Source organism: Phyllostomus hastatus, unplaced genomic scaffold (assembly GCF_019186645.2).
Source record: "Phyllostomus hastatus isolate PE091 unplaced genomic scaffold, TTU_PhHast_1.1 phas_contig_40, whole genome shotgun sequence".
Classification (NCBI taxonomy): domain Eukaryota; kingdom Metazoa; phylum Chordata; class Mammalia; order Chiroptera; family Phyllostomidae; genus Phyllostomus; species Phyllostomus hastatus.
This window is the reverse complement of record NW_025333872.1, coordinates 29,910,879-29,932,854: the sequence shown is the minus strand read 5'-3', so window position 1 is coordinate 29,932,854 and position 21,976 is coordinate 29,910,879.

The window sequence follows — 21,976 nt, the reverse complement described above, 5'->3', positions numbered from 1 at the left end:
ATGATTAGTGACATTGAGCATCTTTTCATATATCTATTGGCCATCTGTATATCCTTTTTGGAGAAGTGTCTATTCAGATTCTTTGCCCATTTTTTAATTGGGTTGTTTGTTTTTTTGGCATTGAGTTTTATAAATATTTTATAAATTTTGGATATTAACTCCTTATCAGATGAATCAGTGAGTATGTTCTCCCATTCTGTGGGTTGCCTTTTTATTTTGTTGTTGTTTTCCTTTTCTGTGCAAACACTTTTTAGTTTAATGTAGTCCCATTTGTTTATTTTTTTGTTTGTTTCCATTGCCTGGGGAGTTATATCTGATAAAATATTGCTACCAGCAATTTCCAAGACTTTGCTGCCTATGTTTTCTTCTATGATTTTTATGGTTTCAGGTCTAACATTTAAGTCTTTGACCCTATTTGAATTTATTCTTGTGTGTGGTATACAAAGATGGTCTAGTTTCATTTTTCTGCATGCATCTGTCCAGTTTTCCTAACACCATTTATTGAATAAATTATATTTAGCCCTTTGCATGTGCTTACTTCCTCTGTCAAATATTAATTGACTATAAAGGTGTAGGTTTATTTCTGTACTCTCTATTCTGTTCCATTGATCTACGTGTCTGTTTTTATGCCAGTACCATGCTGTTTTGGTTACTATGGCCTTATAGTACAGCTTCATATTGTGTAGCATGATTCCTCCAACCACAATGAAGCAGGATTTATTCCAGGAATGCAAGGTTAGCACAACATGCACTAATCAATAAATGTAATTCACCACATAAATAAACAAAATGAAGGATAAAAACCACATGACCATATCAATAGATGCAGAATAGCATTTGATAAAATCCAGCACCCACTTATGATGAAAACTCTCAACAACATGAATAGAAGCAACATACCTAAACATAATAAAGCCCATATGTGACAAACCCACTGCCAGCATCATACTCAATGGGCAAAGACTACAAGCATTCCCCTTAATATTGGGAACAAGACCAGAATGTCTGCTTTCACCTCTTTTATTCTACATAGTACTGGAAGTCTTAGCCACAGCAATCAGACAAGGAGAAGAAATAAAAGGCATCTAAACTGGAAAGGAAGAAGTAAAACTGTCATTATTTGCAGATGACATAATACTGTACACAGAGAACCCCAAAGATTTCACCAAGAAACTGACAACTGAATTTAGTAAAGTAGCAGGATACAAAATTAATGCCCAGAAATCTGCTGCATTTTTATATGCCAATAACAAACTAAAAGAAAGGGAAATTAAGAAAACAATCCCATTCACAATTGCTACAAAAAGAATAAAATAGCTAGGAATAAACCTAACCAAGGATATAGAAGACCTGTACTCCAAAAATTGTAAGATACTGAAGAAAGAAATAGCAGAAGATACAAATAAGTGGAAGCACATACCATGTTCATGGATAGGAAGAATTAATATCATTAAAATGTCCATACTACCCAAAACAATCTATAGATTCAATGCAATGGCTATCAAGATTACAATTTCACATATTTCACAGAACTAGAACAAATATTTCAAAAATTTATATGGGACCACAGAAGACCCAGCATAGCAGCAGCAATCCTGAGAAAGAAAAACAAAGTTGGAGGCCTTTTCTATTTTTTAATGATTTAAACCCTATGAAGTACAGATTCTGGGAGCATAATCATCAGTTACTATCCTTAAAGGATTTGAAATCTATTGGAATAAGTCATAAAAGTATATTCTCAGTTTCCAAGTAAAGTTATAACAGTGGCCTAAGAATCAAGGAAATTTTGATAATTTCTTTGTAGAAATATCAATTAGCCAACCTAATCTATTTCAACCCAAACTATGGGTCAAAACTACATTAGTATGTCCCAAACTGATTTATAAAGATATGGTTCAATTTCAAAAAAATTATGCAAGATTTCATTTATCTCAAAAGAATCCCAAAACACATTAGAAATGAAAAATTCTAGAAGATCTAAGAACTTAAAAAGAAATTCTTAGTCATTTATAAAACTCCATTGTCCATGAAAGATTTTTCTACCTTAACACCTATTAACACTCCAAGATTTCCCATGACTGGGAGATGATAATTACATAATTCCGAGCAGAAGAATTTAAATTTAACAATTATCTGCAGGTATTTATATGTCTGTCTGTCTGGGTGTTTGATACTTTGTAGCAGCTTGCTGGCCTGAATTTTTTACTGTTTGAGGGTGTCTAGGCCCAACTGTAATCCAATCACCCTCAGAAAGAAAGTAGGATTGGCCTTTGTTTAAAAAAACAGATAACCATATGCAAACAAGATTGGCTAAGTACAGCCAGTTTAAAGAATTGTTCAAGTGAGACATGTGGCTTTATCAAGAATCTATTTGTGAGTGCTGTTCTGTGCACTTTATTGATACCTATCATACAACCAGAAAAGTATACAAATTAAGTGTACAGGTGAATTGTCACAAAATGAACACACTTTCAGAAGACCCATGGAATGTGGACAATGGTATGTCCATTAACAGGTGAAGAAATGAAAACTTAGAAGCTCTCTGGACTCCAGAGAAGCTATTTGGGAACTTCCAGGTCCATTTGGAAAGTAAAGGACGCACACCTGGGGTGCTTTGCTGCTGGCACAAGTGCCCATCTCATGGCACTACTGACATTATCCTGACCTGACAGCACCGCAGATGATGACGTGTGAAGGGTTTTCCATGATCAACAATTTCTGACTCTTTTGAACATTGCTTTAAGACATTGGGCCTGAAACATTCAGTGACTTGTCCAGGAAAATAAAGGACAAGAGGACAACTTGTTTAGTTAAAAAAAGGACAAGAAGAAATTAAAGCTTACCGATATTCCTTGGGCACACAGCAGGTCAGTAAACGAGCAGGAATTTGGAACAGACCACATTGCTCTAGTCTCCTGGGGTTATTATATTTAGTGAAATAATACCCAGCCCAACCCTGCCAGACAAAGGAGTACAAAAGACCCTAAATGGCTTGTATATTTGCTGGTTTGATTCTTACATGTGTTCTGCTTGCTTGTGCTATTCCAGATCTGCAAGGTATCTGAACTTCTGAACCTCTGATTCTTCCACACTTCACCTTTTAGACTTCCCTGACCCTGTCTAATATCCTGGCTTCCTGCCCTCCATCTTGTTCTTGGCCACATTCAACTGCTGACTCCCTAGTCCTCATCTTCTGGCTCCTAAATCCCTGGCTTAATTCAGACCCTGACATCTGTCTGGCTGTCTCCCGACCCCCTGCCAGCCTACCCGAAGCCTGCTGTTTCCCACACAACTGCATCACAGACACCCAAGGGAGGGGCTGACATTTTTTTGTGAAACCATCTCAATCATCCAGAACATTTGCCAGTTAGGCAATTGTTCTGCCGCTGATTTTAAGAGCCATTCCAGGATTAAGCAACATATTATATTTGTTAATAGAGTAGGTTCACATGCCAGTTCTAACTTAGCCATGTCAGCAGTGACTACTTTCAACACAACCTATTTAATTTGCTTAATTTAAGACAAGATACAGGTGGGGTTTTTTGGGAGGAGGGGTGGATTGTGGTGTCATTTTCCTCTCTGTCTTCTCCTTTGAATTCTCAACTGTCTTTAATTAATGAAATGTGTTAATATCGTGAGTTTAGGTTCTGAAGCTACTTAAATTTCTTGAAGCAAAGTGAACTGAGCAAATCCTGATATCAATAATCTACAGAGCTGTGGAGGGCATGTGTTTTTGTGCCATTTGAATATTCTTAACCCTAACATCAAAAGTCAAATGAAAATGTACTCAGGGTCCTCTGCTCTGTCAGGACTGGCCACTTCTGAGACAAGGTCAACACTGACCTCAGTACACCCAGGGTGAGTCCCAGGATGGTGCAACTGCAGCCTAAGGACTAGTGGTTACTGAGTAAATCTGCTGCCATTCTCTTAGTCCAGGTTCATTTCCAATAGCTGTATGCAGTGAACCCAAAATCCAATGACCATTATTAGACACATTCAAAATAATCTCAAAATTTAAAACATAAGATATGCTAACGAGAAGAGAAACATATATTAAATATATGTTAAACACAGAAAAGGGGCAAAGAGATTTTAAGAACACACAGATTTTAGAGAGGAGAGTAAATCACAGGGAAATCACGATAAATATACACTAAACCTGTTTGTCTGGAAATTTTTAAAGGTTTACGAATCAGAGTGTCATGTTCCAAACTGATTCTTTCATCCTCATTGCCATTGGTGACCGTTATAACTTCTCTACAGTGTGTCTGCTTATTGTCCTAAGTGTCTGAGCACTTGGACTGCAAGTCTCCCCACTGAAGGCTCATTCGATTAAGCAGCGGCCATTTGTCCAGCTTCACTTTGGTTAGCCATTGTGCCAAGCACCTTACACTACTTCCCCCATGTTTTTCTCATAACTCTTATTTAGAAATACTTTTAAAAACTGAGACACAGAGAGGTTAAGTAACCTGCATACAATCATACAGAGGGTGAGCAAAAGAGAAAAGAGAAGAAGAAGAAAAGGAGAGGAATGGGAAGGACACCTAAGGAGGAAACTATAAAACCCAAGTAGGGCCTTCGTGATCAGTAGGGTGCACGAGCATGGCCTTGCGGCCCCTCACACAGGCTGTGGGTATAGGTAATGATAACTCATAGTTAGACAAGAGGGACGACAGATATGATGCCATAAGATATGATAGCATAAGGCATATAAATCAAGAAGGATAGATTCCAAACTAAATGGAATATGTAACTGTCTTTGTGTAGACTAGAGTATGAGGACATTTTAGGCTGGTTTTGGTTGTCTGTGTTTTTCAGCTTTTATGTAATGAGCATGTAAGACACTGAAGAACTTTTAAAACAAAAAGGATTTTCATTATAAAGGACACTTGTCCCATTCCCCTATTATCACAACCCAAGCCAGTGTTGACAGATACATTTTAAGAGATATATTTTCCATCTTCCAAGATAAATCAAAAGGTCCAGTATTTATCCTTACAACAAAGGCAGATTTACAAGCCGAATGTCATAAATACTTATCTAAACAACTCAGACTCATTTCTTCCCTAAGCCTATGTGTTAGATTTATTGGTTTGAAATCTCCCCACTACCACAGTAAAAAGTCAGTAAATAGTCTGAGAATAAGCTTCCTAGTCTGAGTTTTTCATTTCAAGTTAGACTTCTGAGTGTTTCAGTAAATTACAATCAGCAGTTCCCCCATAAATCTTGAGAGCAGAGCTTCACTGCTAAGAGAGTGCCAGCTTCTCGGGCATTACCATGAGGTTTTATTTCATGTCCTTTATTATGCAAAAAGAATTTGTTTATAAGAGGAAGGATTCAGGCCACCAGAGGCAATGAACAAATGCCCCGCATGGCTGAATCTAGCAGTTATCGATTCGATTCATGAATCATTTGGAAAATTTTGAAGATCCTCAGGCACCACAAATTTGGTTCAGTTCTGCTTTGCTTTTTGCACCAGCAATCATAGTTTCAAAAATGGAAAATGAAGAAAATGTTCTCTGGACTGTTTAAAACACATGCAATGAACCCATGTGGTGAGACTGACATAATAGGGGCCATGTTTTTGTGATGGGTTGAGAGCTCCAACTCTCTTTCTTAGGTTTATATATTTTATAATTGCCATAGCACAACACCACTGATTCAGAAGATGTTAAATAACATGAAACCATAACAACTAGCAGCTTTGTGTGAGAATGAAACCTCTAAAGAGACTGTAAGTGATAAAATTATTGCTTACATCTCCAACCATCTGGATTAGAATTTGTCATCAATTCTTCACTGAACAACTTCATATATTTTATGATGTGGCCTCTAATCACGATTCATTGGAGAATTCAAACTCTTTCCAAAGAAAGGTGAGCATGTGTGGTTTGGAACCATTTGAGATGTTTTCAACACATTTCAGGGAGAATGCTTTCATAGACATTTTTAACGTGCATCTCACTGGCTGAAGGCTGGTGTCTGGAACCCTCTCCAGCACTAGAGATAGCCCCCAGGGGGGCACAGTAAGGGTGGCCCAGGTCTCCACAACCCCTCCCCAGAGACCCATGGCAACTGGGGTAGAGTCATATTCAAATGGTGGGCTTCTTCCTGCTAGTAATCTAGCATTTCCTTCTGCTAAAGAAGGAAAAAAGAAAAACCCTTTTGATTATCAAGCAGAAAGAAAAAGGTTTTCAGTCTCATGATTTATTCACTCATAATTTGAAGTTATCAATTCAGTATATAGTATAAAACTTAATTTTTTTAAATTACAGAATCCATTGGATCTACTCACCCTTCTAGAATAAAAAGAAGCCTTCAAGTTATATGTGCCTCCCTAAAAGATCACCCTTCCACTAAAAATGAAAATTATGCCTACCAATTGGTGCCTATCAAAAACAAATTTAAGGTTTTCATGGTCTGGGTTTAAAAAGCCAACCTTTGCTGATTGTCATATGACAGATTTGTTGTCAACTTCTTTTCCTTACTCCTGTGTCCATCAGGATTTTAGTCCATCTGTTTCATCAAAGTCAATTTAAATTTCTAGTCCTCCTAGAGCCATTCTGTGAAGGGCTTCATCTCTGTAACCTGTTCCAATGCTCCCTGAATGTATGGATTCTTCCCTTACCAGCTTCTGAAATACACTCCAGAACCTTGTAAAGGTCTTCACTCTCTATTTTCTCCCCAGATTTCACCTCCCTTCCTGCTTCACTTCATAGAGTTACTCAATCATTCAATCATTCTTTTGCCACTATCTGCAAGCCCCTTAACCTGCTGCCCCAACCTCAAAGCAAAACACCAACCCTGGGAAACCCAACTGCCCATTTCCCTGCACTCACACATAGGCCACTCAGTACTTCCAGAGAAGAATGGGAGTACTTTCTCCCATTCATACCGAACTATTTAAAATTCTCTGTCATGTTTTCAGGCCTCTATAATTTGCTACACATCATTCCTCCTACCTCAGATGCATTTATCTTTCCTTATTCTCTGCTAATCTTACTCCTAAATCAATACTTGTTCAAGAATACAACCTCTTAGAACTGCTTTCTAAGAAGCAGTTCTTTACTCTGCTCCACCTACTAACTTCCTCACTTATGTGTTCTTCTTCTGTCCTTCAAACTACCCTGTGCATGACTCTAACACAGCATTTATGTAACTCAGTAATAATGACTGGTTTACCAATTTCCCCACTAGACTGGAAATTCCCGAGACAAAGAATCTTAGAGAAATAAATTTGAGCCTGATACATTATCATAATTTCCAGAGGTGTTTTTAAAGTACACACTCCCAGATATTACCTATGTTTCCTGTATCTGACTGCCTAGAGGTGAGACCCAAGAGTCTGTGTTTGTTAAATCTTCTTTGGATAATTTTGGTAATCAACAAGATTTTATTATACTTTCCTAGAGTACATTCTATAGCACCTAGTACAAAACAGTTTCTCAATATATATTGTATAATAGGACAAAAGGGAAAAGTGGACAGGAGTAGGTGGGAAAGATAGCTTTTAAGATGGTTTTCAATGATCTTCACCCCGTAGTACCCACATCCCCTGTGTAATCCCCTCTCCTCTATAGGTTGGACCTGGTGACTTCCTTCCAGTGACTACAGTAAAACAAAAATGATAAGATGAGATTTCTAAGATTAAGGTTTTTAATAAATCAACCATATGCATTAAATAAAGTATCCTTAAACAGAACCACACACACACAACAAGGTTATGTATGGATCAGGTAGTGAAAATATGACCAGAGGCTAACCTCCCCTAAATACAGGAATTAACCCTGAGAGCAACAATTCAGTATATGCTAATTGTGCAATGAATATATAGAACATGACTATCACAAATAACAAGGACAAACTGCACTAGAAATTTTGCTTTAAAACATCTGTTTATTTATTACAATACCATTTAAATGGGGAGATGGTAAGAGCTGTCTTAGTAGAATGTGGTATAAATGAAAGGATGGAGAAATGAGTGTGAACTATTCCTTCTATAAGCTCAGGTAAAGAGAAGGCAAGATAGGATGTTATGTTGAAAAAAGATGCAGTTCAGTTAGATTTTAAATACAGAGGAAAAAAGATAATCATGGCTCAAGTCCTAGACAACATGGGAAAAAGTAGGATCTATAGTTAGATGGTAGATTGTCTTTGAAATTAGGGATACTGCTACCTTGGAAATGGAGGGGAATTGGATAAGGGGAAATGAGTGCCTAGACAACATTGCAGCCCCTGCTAGTGTGGCTCAATTGGTTGGACATCGTCCTACAAAGCAAAATGTCACCAGTTCGGTTCCTCAACAGGGCACATACCTGGGTTGTGGGTTTGGTCCCCAGTTGGGGACTGTATGAAAGGCAACCAATCAATGTTTTGCTCTCTCATCACTGTCTCTTTTCCTCTCTTTCTCCCTTCTTTCCCCGCTCTCTAAAATAAATAATAAAATAATAACATGTAAAAAGAGAATAGAAAGTTGAGAAGTTGATGGCTGTTATACTTGATTTTATTGAATATTATTTCCTAGGGGAAAAAAAGGAGGAAGATTAGAGGAATGTATCAGATTGGCAAATTCTTAAATGATAAGAAGGAATTGTGTTTGGTCAAAGATAACATTATTTGCTGATCTTCCACAAGGCAGGGTATTTGCTTTTCCTAAATAAAGTTTGACTTCTAGTAACAGTTTCTTCTTTACAAAGTGCATCTCTTAAGTTTCTTTCCTATGGATTGGTTTATCTATTCTGCATGTATTCTCTAAGACTTACTGTGTCTGTGACAAATCTGTGAAGTCACATCTGCCTATACAAACAGAAGGAAGAGCAGAGCCCAGCAGCCCATTGTTAAAACTTCCAGTGGGTACCAATTATTTGGGAATTAATTTCTGTAGATATTCCCTTAACATAGTATCATTTTAAATAAACATATTAGCAATCATTCAATAGCAAGAATTATTCCAAATTTATAAACTGATTTTTAAAACTATGCCTTGGTATGATAACAAAATGAATTAATGAATACTTATTCAATAGCTATATATGCACGGCATATTTTAATAGCAACAATAATAGAAAATGCATAGACTATCTTTAGATCACAGTTTGTAGAGGAATTTTAATCCAGTTGAGGATGTAAGACATATACACACACAAAAGATAATCCACACTTCAAGAAGACATATGGACAATAAAAAAAATTGATGAATTTAATAATAATAGTCACAGGAACTTCAGAGGAGGGGCCATAGCTATGTATAGAGAAGTTGAGGAAGATGATATTCAAATGGGGTTTTGAAAGATGTAAATAATGTTCAACAGTAGAGGGGGAGAGCCTGTGGTATTCAAATCAAAGGAAATGGCTTTGGAAATGGCTTTAAAAATGCCCATAACTTGACCAACTGGGCTTCAATACAGGTCCATTCAATTTGTAAAAAGTGCCTTGGAGCACCTACAGCAGCGCCACCCTGAGGTGGTCACTGGAGTGTCACAGTGAAGAGGGCGTAGATGACAGAGGAGGCTTCACTCCGCAGGGAGCTCATAATCCACTGGCAAGAGGCAGACATAAGTAGGTAAACAAAAAAATAATAATTTCAGATAGTGATAAGCCTGCAAAAGTATAAACTAAGAAAATGGAATAGAAAGGGTACAGAACTCTAGTTTAGATTGGATGGTCTGGAAAGACCTCTCTGGAAAGACAGCATTTGAGCCAAAATCTATGACCAGGAGTCAGCCATGTGAAGCTCTGGGGAACCAACACCCTGGTCAGGAGTGACAGGAAAAGGAAGAACAAAGGCCATGGGGAGGGAACAGGCTGGCCTGCTAGGGATAAAAACATGACCAGTGTGATGGCACAGAGTGAGCAATGGGGAGAATGGTGGCAGAAATAGAAATCAAGTCATGCAGGACCTTCAGGCCAGAGCAACAGATGATACGGGGAGTAATTGAAGGGCTTTAGAAGGGGAGTTATAAAGCAGATATGTATGTTTTAAATATTCCTTTTTATGTGTGGAAGTTGAGATTTAAAAGGGAAAGTATGGAAACAGAAGAATATTTAGGAGCTATTAAAGTCATCTAGTAAGAGAAGATGGCAGTTCAGACTAGAGGAAAGCAGTGGGTGTGATAGGAAATAGTCCCACTTGGATTATCTAGCAGGTAATACAGATGGAACATGGCAATGGCTTGGCTGTGACGGGGTCATGAGGGAAGCGTAGGAATCCAGGATGATTTCTAACCTTCTGACCTGATGGTGGATGGTGATGCCAGATACTGAGATGGGGAAGCCTAGGAGAGGAACCGTGGAAGGAAATGGGAATCACAAGTCCTTGTTTTAGGCATATAACATATGAGATGTTTCTAAACTGAGGTGTCAAGTAGCCTGTTGGGTTTAAAAATTAAGTGTTAACATGGTTGGATTACAAATTAGTTAAGCAGTGTTATAATGTATAGGAAAGTTGATGTAAACCTTGAATAAATGTTAGGAATTTGGCCTTTAATTTTCAAGAATAAGAGTCTGTTAAGTGTTTCTGTGCAGATTGTGACATAGGTGTTTTATGAAAGTTTATAGGAATGCAGAGTGCAAGGTTGAGAGGTCCTAACAGTCCGGGGGTGAGACAGCCTGCCCACGAAGGGGTAACAGAGGCCATCCACACTCACAGTAGTTGAAGTTATTTTCCATAGAAACATAATTTAAACTGAGAACACTAGCAAAAGAATGAAAGACTTTTTTTCTATGACTTTTCAGAGACTATGAAGTTCAAATGTTTTCTCACAACTTTTGTGTCATATGCCACTGTTTTTCATCAAGTGAACTATAAAAATGACAGTTTCTGCATGCACAGCTGATTTTGCCATTATGGTGGTCAAAACCCCTATAAAACCTGCTAACTCTGTCAAACAACCCATCGTCTCCAATCTGTTTTACCTAATTTTTACAACTGACCTGAGCAGGGTAGTATTTCCATGTGCACCAGCCTGACCTTTGTAAAAGTGGATGGAGCAGTTAGCCCTCACCCAGCTGACCAGGACTGACACAGTGGCTTTTCCAGGGCAGTTAAACCCCGAGTGCACAGCTGGAAATCAGCATGTGGTTGCCCTGTGTTCTGTCTGCCCTGAACCTTTCATCCTTCCCTTCTACTTCCTTTCTTTCTGCCCATCTTCAAACCAGGGCCTCTATTCTCTCAGTTTCTAAAATGAGCAGAAAAAGAATACAGAAGATGCCTTTCTGATTGGATCAAAGAATCATGCCAGTGGAAAAAAAGGATCATAAAAATTTTTCAGTCATGTGCAAGTAGAAACAAGATCCAAGCTTGGTTATTTCCTAAACTTTCACAGTAGAAATATTCCCCAATCCTTTGCAACTCAACTCCAGGGCTAGTGTCATTAGGAAAGATTAAAGGCATTGAAAATAACACAATTCTGTTTCATTTTTTAGTTTTTGCATATACACATGTTGTTTGATGCTCACACAAATAAATGAGCAAAAATAGTAAAAAGAAAAATTAGCACTTTTTCCTTAAATGTGTACAGAATTTTTTGGACAAAATATTCCCCATAAGTTATGCATTAAAAATAATTTTGAAAGCCATGTTTAGAGTTGTATACTATGACAAAAGTCCACTTGTCTCTCTGAAGGACACCTCTAGCACCTGTCAAATTACTGTATTAATTCCTCCTTGACAGAGTTTTTGAAAATATTTCTGTGCGGAAAAGTGGTAAAATATTATGCAAATATCACTTAATATTATACCACGAAACAGTAAAGGAAAATAATTCAATAAGTATGGAATTTCCTATATATTTCCTCTGAGATAAACCACTTTTTAACAGGTAGTAACACAGTTCAAATTATTCAATTAAAACATAGTTAACCTAACAAAATCTATCATCAAGGTATGTGGTAAGCAGCCTCTAAAATGGCTCCCAGTGATGCCTATCTCCTGGTATTCCCATCCTGTGTAGCCCCTTCCCTTATAAGTGGGTTGGACCTGGTAACTCACTTTAACAACCAATATATGACAAAAGTGAGGGAATGTCACTTCCAAGATTAGGTTACAGAAAGATTCATTTCTGTGTTTACTTTCTCCTGTTCTCTCAAGTGCTGGCTCAGCTTCCATGTTGCAAATTGCCTATGGAGAGCTCCATGTGGAAAGGAACGAGGGAGGTCTGTGGCCAAAAGCCAGCAAAGAATTGAGTCTTGCCAATGGCCATGAGTGAGCTCATGGGTGAGCTTGGAGGTAGATCCTTCCACAGCCAGCACCTTGACTGCAGCCAGACAAGACCCTGAGTTGCACCCAGCTTCTTGATCCACCAAAGCTGAGATATAGTAAAAGTTTGTTGGTTTAAGCCATGAAGTTTTGGAGTAATTTGTTACACAGCTACAAGTAACTAATGCAATCCATAATTAGCTGTGTCCAAGGAATAAAACTGTGAGTAATTCAAAGGATTTTAATATTTGCAATTGATATTTTATAATTAATTATCAATTTCCAAGTGATTTTGATTGAGAGTCCATGTCCCCTAGAAGCACACAAGCAAACAGAGCATCATGGAATGGAAAATGGAAACAGACCCTAAAAGGGCTATTGTGCTCTTTTTTCTTTTGTAAACAATAAGAAGCCTTTTTTAAGCAAAAGAAGCTGTAGCCCAAGTAACACAGATTCAGTTAGTGACATAAACTGAGTTCCCTGAGCTATCCTGCTTTTGTCCAAGGAAATTTATCCCATCAATTTATTTTATACATGGCAATTCACAAATCTATGCCTAGTTTGTATAACAGTATCTAGAGGATCTTCTTAGAATACAGTCTTCTGCAAAACGTTGTCCAAGGCTCCTGCCAATCTAGTGTATGTAAGGCCTTCCCAGTAAACAAAGGCTGGTTACTTAATCCTCTCTGGATAAAATTGTATGCTTCCTTTTGCTAAAACAAAAAAAATTATAATCATGATATTTTCCTTTGCCTTTACTGCTAGGAAATTTAGATTCCAGTCTAGTATGGAAAAAATAATAAAACTTTACATTTCTGTAGAATTTTACTCTAATAGAATTTTACTTTAATAGAAAACTCTAATATAGAATAAGTAGTAGATGATCTATACCCTGTCTTGGGTTAATGAAAACCATTTTTAAACCACCTAGTCGGTTTTATCAAGAGGGCATGAAAACACTGTCCACCTTTATTCCCTCTTCTGATAATTAGATTACTGTTTGTTAAAAAAAATATTTTGACACAAGTATGTTTCCTATTTAGTGCCAAAAAGATATAATGCTAATCTTCTGTTCCCCAAATATAAGGAAAGAAACTTCCTGAAAACGTATCTCAAGATCAAAAGCAAAGTTGAGGAGTCAATTAAAACAAGAGAGATGGTGCACATGCCTGGGATTTGAATCTCCTGGCACGCTAACTTTAGTCTCCCATGTAAAAGTTATCTCGGCACTGAGTGACCAACACCCAATGGTGAACATAAGGACCCAAATAGTACAGAAAACAAAGAATGTAACTGAGAGAGTAAAGAGTCTGCTTCGGAGAGCATCGTAAAACACTGAACAATATAAAGGGTTATTAAATTTTAAAGAAAGATGAATTATATTACCCCTGCATGGGTGCATTCTTCCTTCTGAATTTATCACATGTCCCAAGTTATGCAAAAATTGTTGTCATTCTGAATAACGCAGTAATATTGACTTTGGTGGAGTACAATGCTGGAGGCAGGACTATCATTGTGATTTCCCAGCCATCCAGGAAACATCACATTCCACATATTCCAATGACTTTATTGAATTCCCATTCAGATTATGAGTTTGTTAGAGCTGCCATAACAAAGCACTACCAATGGAGCAGCTTAGACAACATAAGTTTACTGTCTCACAGTTCTGAGTCTGAAAGTCCAAGATCAAAGCATCAGCAGGACCATGCTCATGCTCAAGACACAAAGGAAGGATTTATTCCCAGTGTTTCCCTGGCCTCTGGTAGTTCTTTGGTTTATAGCAGCATAACTCTAATCTTCACATGGCATTTTCCCTGCATGCCTATCTATAACCACATTTCCCTCTTTTTTTTAAGGACACTTGGCATATGGGATTAGGAGTCCATTCTACTCCAGTGTGACTTCATCCTAACTTAACAAATTACATCTGAAACTTCCATATTTCTGAGTAAAGTCACATTCTGAGGTGCTCTGAGGAACTTCATATAAAGCGGGATGGGAGGGCACATTTCAATTTATAACAGGGGTCATTAAGCTTTTTTGCTAAAAAGCAGTTTCTATGAGTCTTGGTAGACCACAGTGGCTACTTTGGGAGGTGATACTGCAAGAAACATCCCTGGAAGAGAAGCCTGACCTTTTAGCCAAGACGGGTGAGATTGATGTCCCCAGATCACATCCTGATATCTCTGTAAAAGTCAGAGGTAAGCCCTGGGATAAAATTGAGTATTGCATGGGGCAGAAAAGAACCAGCTGACTCCTAGATTCTAAAGAAGAAATATTAGAATCACTTAATTTTTCAGATGAGGGAACTGAATTAATTAGCAATAGAACTAGGACTAGATCCCAGATCTGCTAATACTCTCAGTCTTGTGTCCTTTTCTCTGCACTTCAAAGATTAGAACTTCAAAATGAGTCCAGGATATCCAGGCTCGAAAAAAGTACCAAAACATAATGACTTATCCTTGCATGTCTAGAACTACAGAAAAAGCCAATGTCCAAGATATTCGGTACTGTTTATTTCATTTGGCCTCAGACATCCTAGGGTTTCAGCGCTGATTTGAAAGTTAACACTGCCCTCTAGAGGTCTGACACCAGTTGCTCCTTGCCTGTCTGCCATCATCAGGCCTCTAACGTAGCCTCAACTCAGTATCAAGGCCTGCGTTTCTCCCAGCAGCACATTCTGTGCATAATTAAATACACACAGTTCCCAGACAAAAAGGCAAAAGCACGTTTTCTCAACAAGTTATCCCTCACTTCACAGAAACTTTGCATAATTCATCTGAGATCATTTATCTGGTCTTAATTTCACACAGACAGAAAACAAAAGCCAACCCCCTACATCCACAGGAAAAAATCCATTTTAAGTACATACAAAATTAAAAGAAGTTCAAAGTATTAAACTCGGGAAGAAAACAGGTTGCCATAATAAGGGGGTTAAATGCTAATGGGAAAAATACAATAAAAACTTTTTTTAAAGAATACAAAACAAATAAAATAGAATCATTCAATTTAGGCATATTTAAAAAAAGAAGAAGAAAACAGGTTACAATAGACACATCACAGAGAAGAGAATAAGCTGAAATGGGCTGAGTAGAAACCCCTTTAAATGTTATACATCTCAGCTTCCTCACCAGAAAGCCATTAAAAACACTTAAAAAAGCAATATCTTAACTATTGTTTTTCTCATTTAGTTCAAATCCTCTTCAACACATGGAAAAGGAGAACTAGACCAGGAAGCAGGAGTCCTGGATTCTACATTTCTTCTGCTGGAAAGATGGGTAACCTTGATCACCTCCTTTCACATCCTGAGCCTGAATGCCTTCAACTTTAAAACAGGGGGCAGGTTTAAATGATCTCCAAGGACATCTGCAGCTTTAACCCCCTAGAAGTCCCTAACATCAGTTCTGCTGGTTACCAAGTCCTGAAGTCTAGCAAACCCCATCCATGGTCTGGAGCATTCCTACTTGCACACTAATATAGGGGACTCCATTACAAATGCAGTTGCCTTGTCTTGGCAGTGAGCCAAAAAGCTACAGCAATCATGAATAATGATGGCTAAATAATCATTTCTAATACCAAAAACATTTCTTTTTTTAAAATGTATACCATTTGGACCAAGAATCATTTCCCCAGGAATTGACAAACACTCACAAACACCTTGTGATGTTCCCAAACCTTTTGACCTGACAAATGCAGTTAGACAGCAACTTCTTCAACGTAGCAAACTTCCCACATTCACAGTGAACAGCTGTGACCACCAATGGGATCCAAAGTTCCTACTCATCAAACTCATAAATACTATCTCCCCCCCCCCAAAAAAAATCTGAGCTCATAAAGCAGAATCAAATGCCTTTATTTCCACTCAACTATTCCCAAGTTGTTTCTAAATTATTAAATTAGTGACCGCTTCCCACAGTAGCATCTGAAAGCTACAAAATTATAGGTAATAAATCTAATGTGCAATTCATCTTTGGGGTTAGTTTTGGACAAATGAATAGAGGCCACTCAGGAATGACTCCATGTGTTATAAACAAGCAATTAATTAAATTCTCCACTAGCTCTGGCAGGGCAATTTGCTATGTACTTATTACCTATTAAAAACAAGAAAAATATGTTGATGTGGTCAACTCCAGTTCTAAAATGCTTTGCTTCTAGAATGCTTATATTCTCAGATTTCCCGAGGAAATATATGCCAAACAAATAGAGCCCTTCAGAGACTTCACTCCACAACCCCAGAATGTCAGTAACATGAGAGCTCCTTCTCCTGTTTGTCAAACAACAGTTCCTCGTGGTTCACCTGGCAGAAAATCTAAGGTTACAATGGTTTTCCATAGGAAAAAGTGAGCTGAAGGATGGGGCTAGGAGCCTGAGTTACGGGTCAAAGGTGATTGGAGGTCCCAGTTGTGAAGAAAGGGACATATAAATCTTGTGCTCAGTCAAAACCGATGTCCAAATCCCAAGGATCATGGTGAGAAGGCTACAGTAGAAGCCCGTGGGGTACATCCCTACTTTCAGTGTGGTGAGTGGAAGCATCCTGGTCCATGAAAGCCCATTCCCTGGGAAGTCAGACATCACACAGTGATGTGGGAGCCTTAATCAGTATCTGTTGTAGATAGAGAAGTAGGGAGCTTATAGTAGCTAGGTTGTAGGTAAGTGGAAGCAGTCTGGCTTCCTCACCCAGGTGTCCGGGTAACTAAGGAGAGCAGAATTTCCATAGCCTTGAAGGGGCTGATAACCAGTGTTCTCATAGCCTTGAAACTAGGTCTGATAAACTGTTCCCATAACATGAGGTGGGCTGGCATGTTCAGAATTATGTTATGTTATGTAATGTTCTGGCAGTTTTCTGGCTTTGTTCCCCTCTAGTATTTAAACAGGGATGGACTCCCTGCTGGGGGCAATGATGATGACAGACATGCAAGGGGATAGGTGCCACGATGGGTGCCACACTTGGGAGCAGGGGCCATGACATGAGACATGCAGATAGACATGCAGCTTGCAGCATGCATGGCTCACGCACCCATGAATAAAGGCATGCCAGACATCCCAACGACTCCATGAATATTTTTCCATCTGCAGGAATAACATGAACCTGCCTGGCCTTGAAAGGTGGCAACACATAGGTCTGAGGTCAAGTTCTTTTTGTTCTAGGGAACTGGGGCATCCTCAAGAAATAGAGAAGCCTAGGAATTGACATTTGTATATCAGTAAATCCAGAGCCTTCCATAAGACCACAAGATTCTGGAATTTGGGAGAATAATGCAGAAACCTCTCACCCACATACCCACCCATCCTCACCCCCAGGATGGTGGGGATGGAGCTCTTGATAGGTTCAGGCTTCTACTGTCTCAAGAATTCCAACGAACTGATGCTAGAAGATAAATCTCTTGACACTAAAGCTCAAGGTGGTGCTGGAACAAGCAGGAACTGACACTGCTCATGAATAACCTATTAACAACTTCCTCCTTTCTCTCTAACCTGTCATCTGCCTTTTCCCCTCTGTCAAGTTCCTCTGATGAGGTAGGGGAAGAGCTCAAGTGAAGGACAGAGCAAGTAGAAACGAAATTCATAATTAACAGTCATTCAATAGCACTACTAAGATTCCTAGACCATTTAAGCTGAAAGGTTTTAAAATTAAAGTGTTCCATCCATTTGTTTCTAAATGAGGAAACCAAAGCACAGACAGGGACTTGTCTCACTCATAGCCACACAGCCTGTGGGTCACAGGACTATAATCAAGGTCTCCTGCCTCTTAATCCAATATACATCCAACCACAAGACATTGTCATCTTAGCAGATGGTACCAAAATAAAGTTCTGGGAAAGAAGCATCCCAGGGACCATGGTTATTAGTCTCACTTGACAACTAATTTATTTGGAGCCAACTGTATTGTTTTCTAATTATGGCTATGCCAGGATACTTATAATTTTTTAAAAAATATATATCAGTCTTAACACTGCATTTCTTGAAACCTAGAAACAAACAAAATAACAGATGGATTTGTATCTGATGCCTACAGACCACTCAGGAGGAAAATGACAGAATCCTCAAATGAAATGGCAGGCCATCAGCCTAAGAAGCCCCAGGGAGCCCAGACATATGTGTCAGACATAACATGCTGCCAGACACACCCTTAGAACATGTCAGGAGCTTGAAGGGGCCTATTTGAAACCCAGTCATCTAAATGCATTGTTCATGTAGAGCATTTATAAAGCTTGGTTCCTAGAGCAAGCTCACATTTTTCTAATTCCCAAATGTGACGCCAAGACTTGAGGGGAAAAAAAATAGATGGCAGTAACACATTTTGGAAGGGACATAGCATATTCAGGTCAAAGAAGTAGGATCCCAGATGATTCCTCTCACGAATCCTGACATAAGTGGTTAGATGAAGGAGAACTGGGTTTCCAGATAAAGCCCCAGTTTTAGAAGCGAAACTGATTCTATATCCCAGGTGGGATATGACGGGACACTGTAGGCAACGGGTGGGAAAGCGATCTGTTTCCCCTTCTCCTGCCAGGTCACTGTGGCCATGTCAGGGCGCCCACTGCATGTTCTCAGCCACCTCCTGCTGCCTTAGAGGAGTTTCTGTCTTGCATCAACTACTTGAGCAGGGCAGGACTTAAGCTAACCACTATGTGAAATATATACCAGTTATCGCCAACTAAAAGTTCTTGGCAAAGCACAGCAATGCTGAGTCTGTCCCCTGGATTAATGATAACCCATTGCTCCACAGAGATTATGGAAACACAGCATGTTAAGAATATTACTAGCTAGAAGGTAAATATTAGGTTGAAGCCCTAACATAGCAATGTTGTTGCTATTGTTGTTTTTTGAGAGAAGCTTCCCTGAGAAACCCGGTGCCCTTGCTTAGAGAAAAAAAATGGTAATACCAAGTAGCATTTTAACTGTTGGCTGTACATTCCTGAAATCCTGAGAAATGGCTTCCTGTGAATTCTTTTGATCTCCACTCTGGAACACAGAGCACCTGTAAGGCAGACCCAGCCACAAATGAAAGCCGCATAAATGAAAGGAAAATATGGATAGAATTAGTACTCACAACTTGCAACATATGTTTAGTAAAGGCCTCTCTGTGACTGGGGCCAGCTCTACACTCCATTCTAAGGAGTGCCCAACCCCTGTCCACTCATAGTTTTTGCTCAGATCTGGGGGGGAGGGGGAGAATTTTTTCTTTTTTTTCTTTTTTCCTGGCTGCAACTCAACAAGTTTAAGGGAAGTTTAATTTATTCACTAGTTCAAAGATTGTAATCTGCCTCCTTCAATTTACTTCATTCCTTCCAAATCTACTAGCAATGGAAAAATGATTAGTAGGCACACAGAAACAGAGGTAAAGTTTTAGTCATTACTATTTAATGTTCTACCTGTCAACATAGCACTTGATTGTTGAATACAATCAACTTTCTATATATTTTTCTAAAATGAAGATGATTCTCCTAAAACAGCAGTTCTCAAGCTTTAAAGTCTTCAGACTTCCATGAAGAGCTTGCTAAAACATGGATTGTTGGGGTGTAACACATGAATTTGCATTTCTAGTAAGTTCTCACATGAAGTTGTTGCTACTTACCCAAGGACCACGCTTGGAGATCTACTGTTCTAGAATATCATACCAGGTTCTGCATGTTGTATAAATAAGTTCGAAAAAGTTCACATCTAATATTAGACCATGTTCAACAATTACTTGTAATCTTTTTGTGCAAATTATGATTATGGCATAATAAGAACTATTCTGTTTTTAAATGCAGTGGGTGAACTTGGGCAGGATTTCTCTCCTATATATTGTATGTGCGAACACTTAAGCACATGTGCTAAGGGGCTGGCTTGATGAACTAGCACCCCAGATTTCAGACCAGAGCAGAACTAACACCTTGAACTGGGCATGTTAGTATAATCCAGTGGTACCCCAAGCTGTCCTTTGCCAGCAGTCTACACCTTTGCTGTGGATTTTATCTCAGATTAGGAACCAAGTTTAAGAGGAAGATCCTCAGCAAGGGAAGTTAAGTAAGAAAAAAAAAGAGTTGATATTTGCCTTAGACTGAGTAAGATATCCAAAGTAAATATTTTCCAGATGCTAAGAAAACATGATAAAACTCAGGGCTTCCCTATGAACAGACAGGGAACTTGGAAGGAAGCGGTTCAGATATAGGCAAACATATGGCAGCCTATCTGGAGTTAGAATATAGTGATTACCTTAGGATAAGGGAATGAGGGGATGAGAAGCACAGTCCAGTTTACTGCTGCTTTTCCTGAGACACAAAAAATGTATTTTGAAAACTTGCTTATTTTTATATTTACAATTTTTGTGGTTATTGCTAGTCCCTCCTGGCTTTTCCTTTTTTTGGATTTTTGTTGCTGTTTGTATTATTTATTAGAAAATAATTCTAGTCTCTTTCAGCTGATTATAATAGAAGTAAATAATTCTGTTTCATATTTAGGACAAAGAGAAAAACTGAACTCTGAAGATCAAGTACAGTAGGATTCAAAGTAATATATGCCACAAGGAAAGGCAAGAACTCAGCAGGATTGCTGTAGAACACTTAAGGCTTTCTCTTAGATATTTCTCCAGAGGGTTTTTTCACTCAATCTTTGGAGGGTGTTTGTATTTTTATATAAGCAATCCATTTATTTAGATCATAATGAGTGCTCTAGGTTTCATTGGTCCAGATCAGGGCATTTCCAGATTCTTCCAGTAAGAAAGGGTGCATTTTATTGCCTCAAAGTCATAATGTGCAAATGTGGTCAGTAAGTATTTGTTTAACTGCTACTTGTTCTAAGTGCTGGATATATTGGAGTAGAGAACATGAAATTCCCCAGCCTTCAAAGAGCTTACAGTCTAGTTGGGTAGATAGTTCAGCGAACAAATCATTATGATGGTCTGTTAAATGCTATAATGAAAGGATAATAGGAGGGCTAAAATACAAACACAGAATATTAAGTAGTTTCATAGGACAAGTTCAGTATAGGCTGACCCTGAAAGGCAAATTGGAGAAATAGGAACTAGCCAGCCAAAAGGGTAAGACAGGGAAAAGAGAGTGCCCAAAAGCCCAGAGGTAATTGATACCACAATGATAAAATGGAACTGGAAAAAAATGAGTAAAACCAGAGTACAAGTGAGGTCTTATAAGGACAGTGACCATATAAATTATCAATTAAGTCAAGACTCTTTGGAAACTGAATGGAGTTGCTATTAATAAACACATAGGAACAATAGTGGATTAAACTGAGATGTATAATATCTATAATTATGGTCCACATTAGGGAGTTTAGATTTTATTTTAAAAATACATCCTTTCAAGATTTCTAAACAAGGACATGGCATGATCACATTGTTGCTTTAAGAAGATAATTCTGTCATCTGAGTAGAGAATAAGTTGAAGGTGCCATAATGGACGAAGACAGAACAATTAGAAACTGTTCCCATATTTCAGCAGAAGAGGATAGTTATCTTAACAAGGGAAGTGTCCTAAGGAATGGATAGTAGTGGATGACTTTCATGGAGTCACCAAGGCTGACTGGGAGTCTCTCTGAGAGCCATAGAAATTGCTAATGGGGCCAGGGAGAGAGCACTCTTGAAGATGCTTTGAGTTGTTTTTCTTTCAAAATCTGGCAGGGCTTTCACAGTCATTGAGAAACTTTGATACAGCTTGTGTTTTAAATGAAAGAGAATCAGTCATGTTACATATTGAAAACAGATATAACTATATTACTGAATAAAATAATGTACTTTGGAGGATGATTAGATGTCTCTATTTATTAACACCAGCTTTT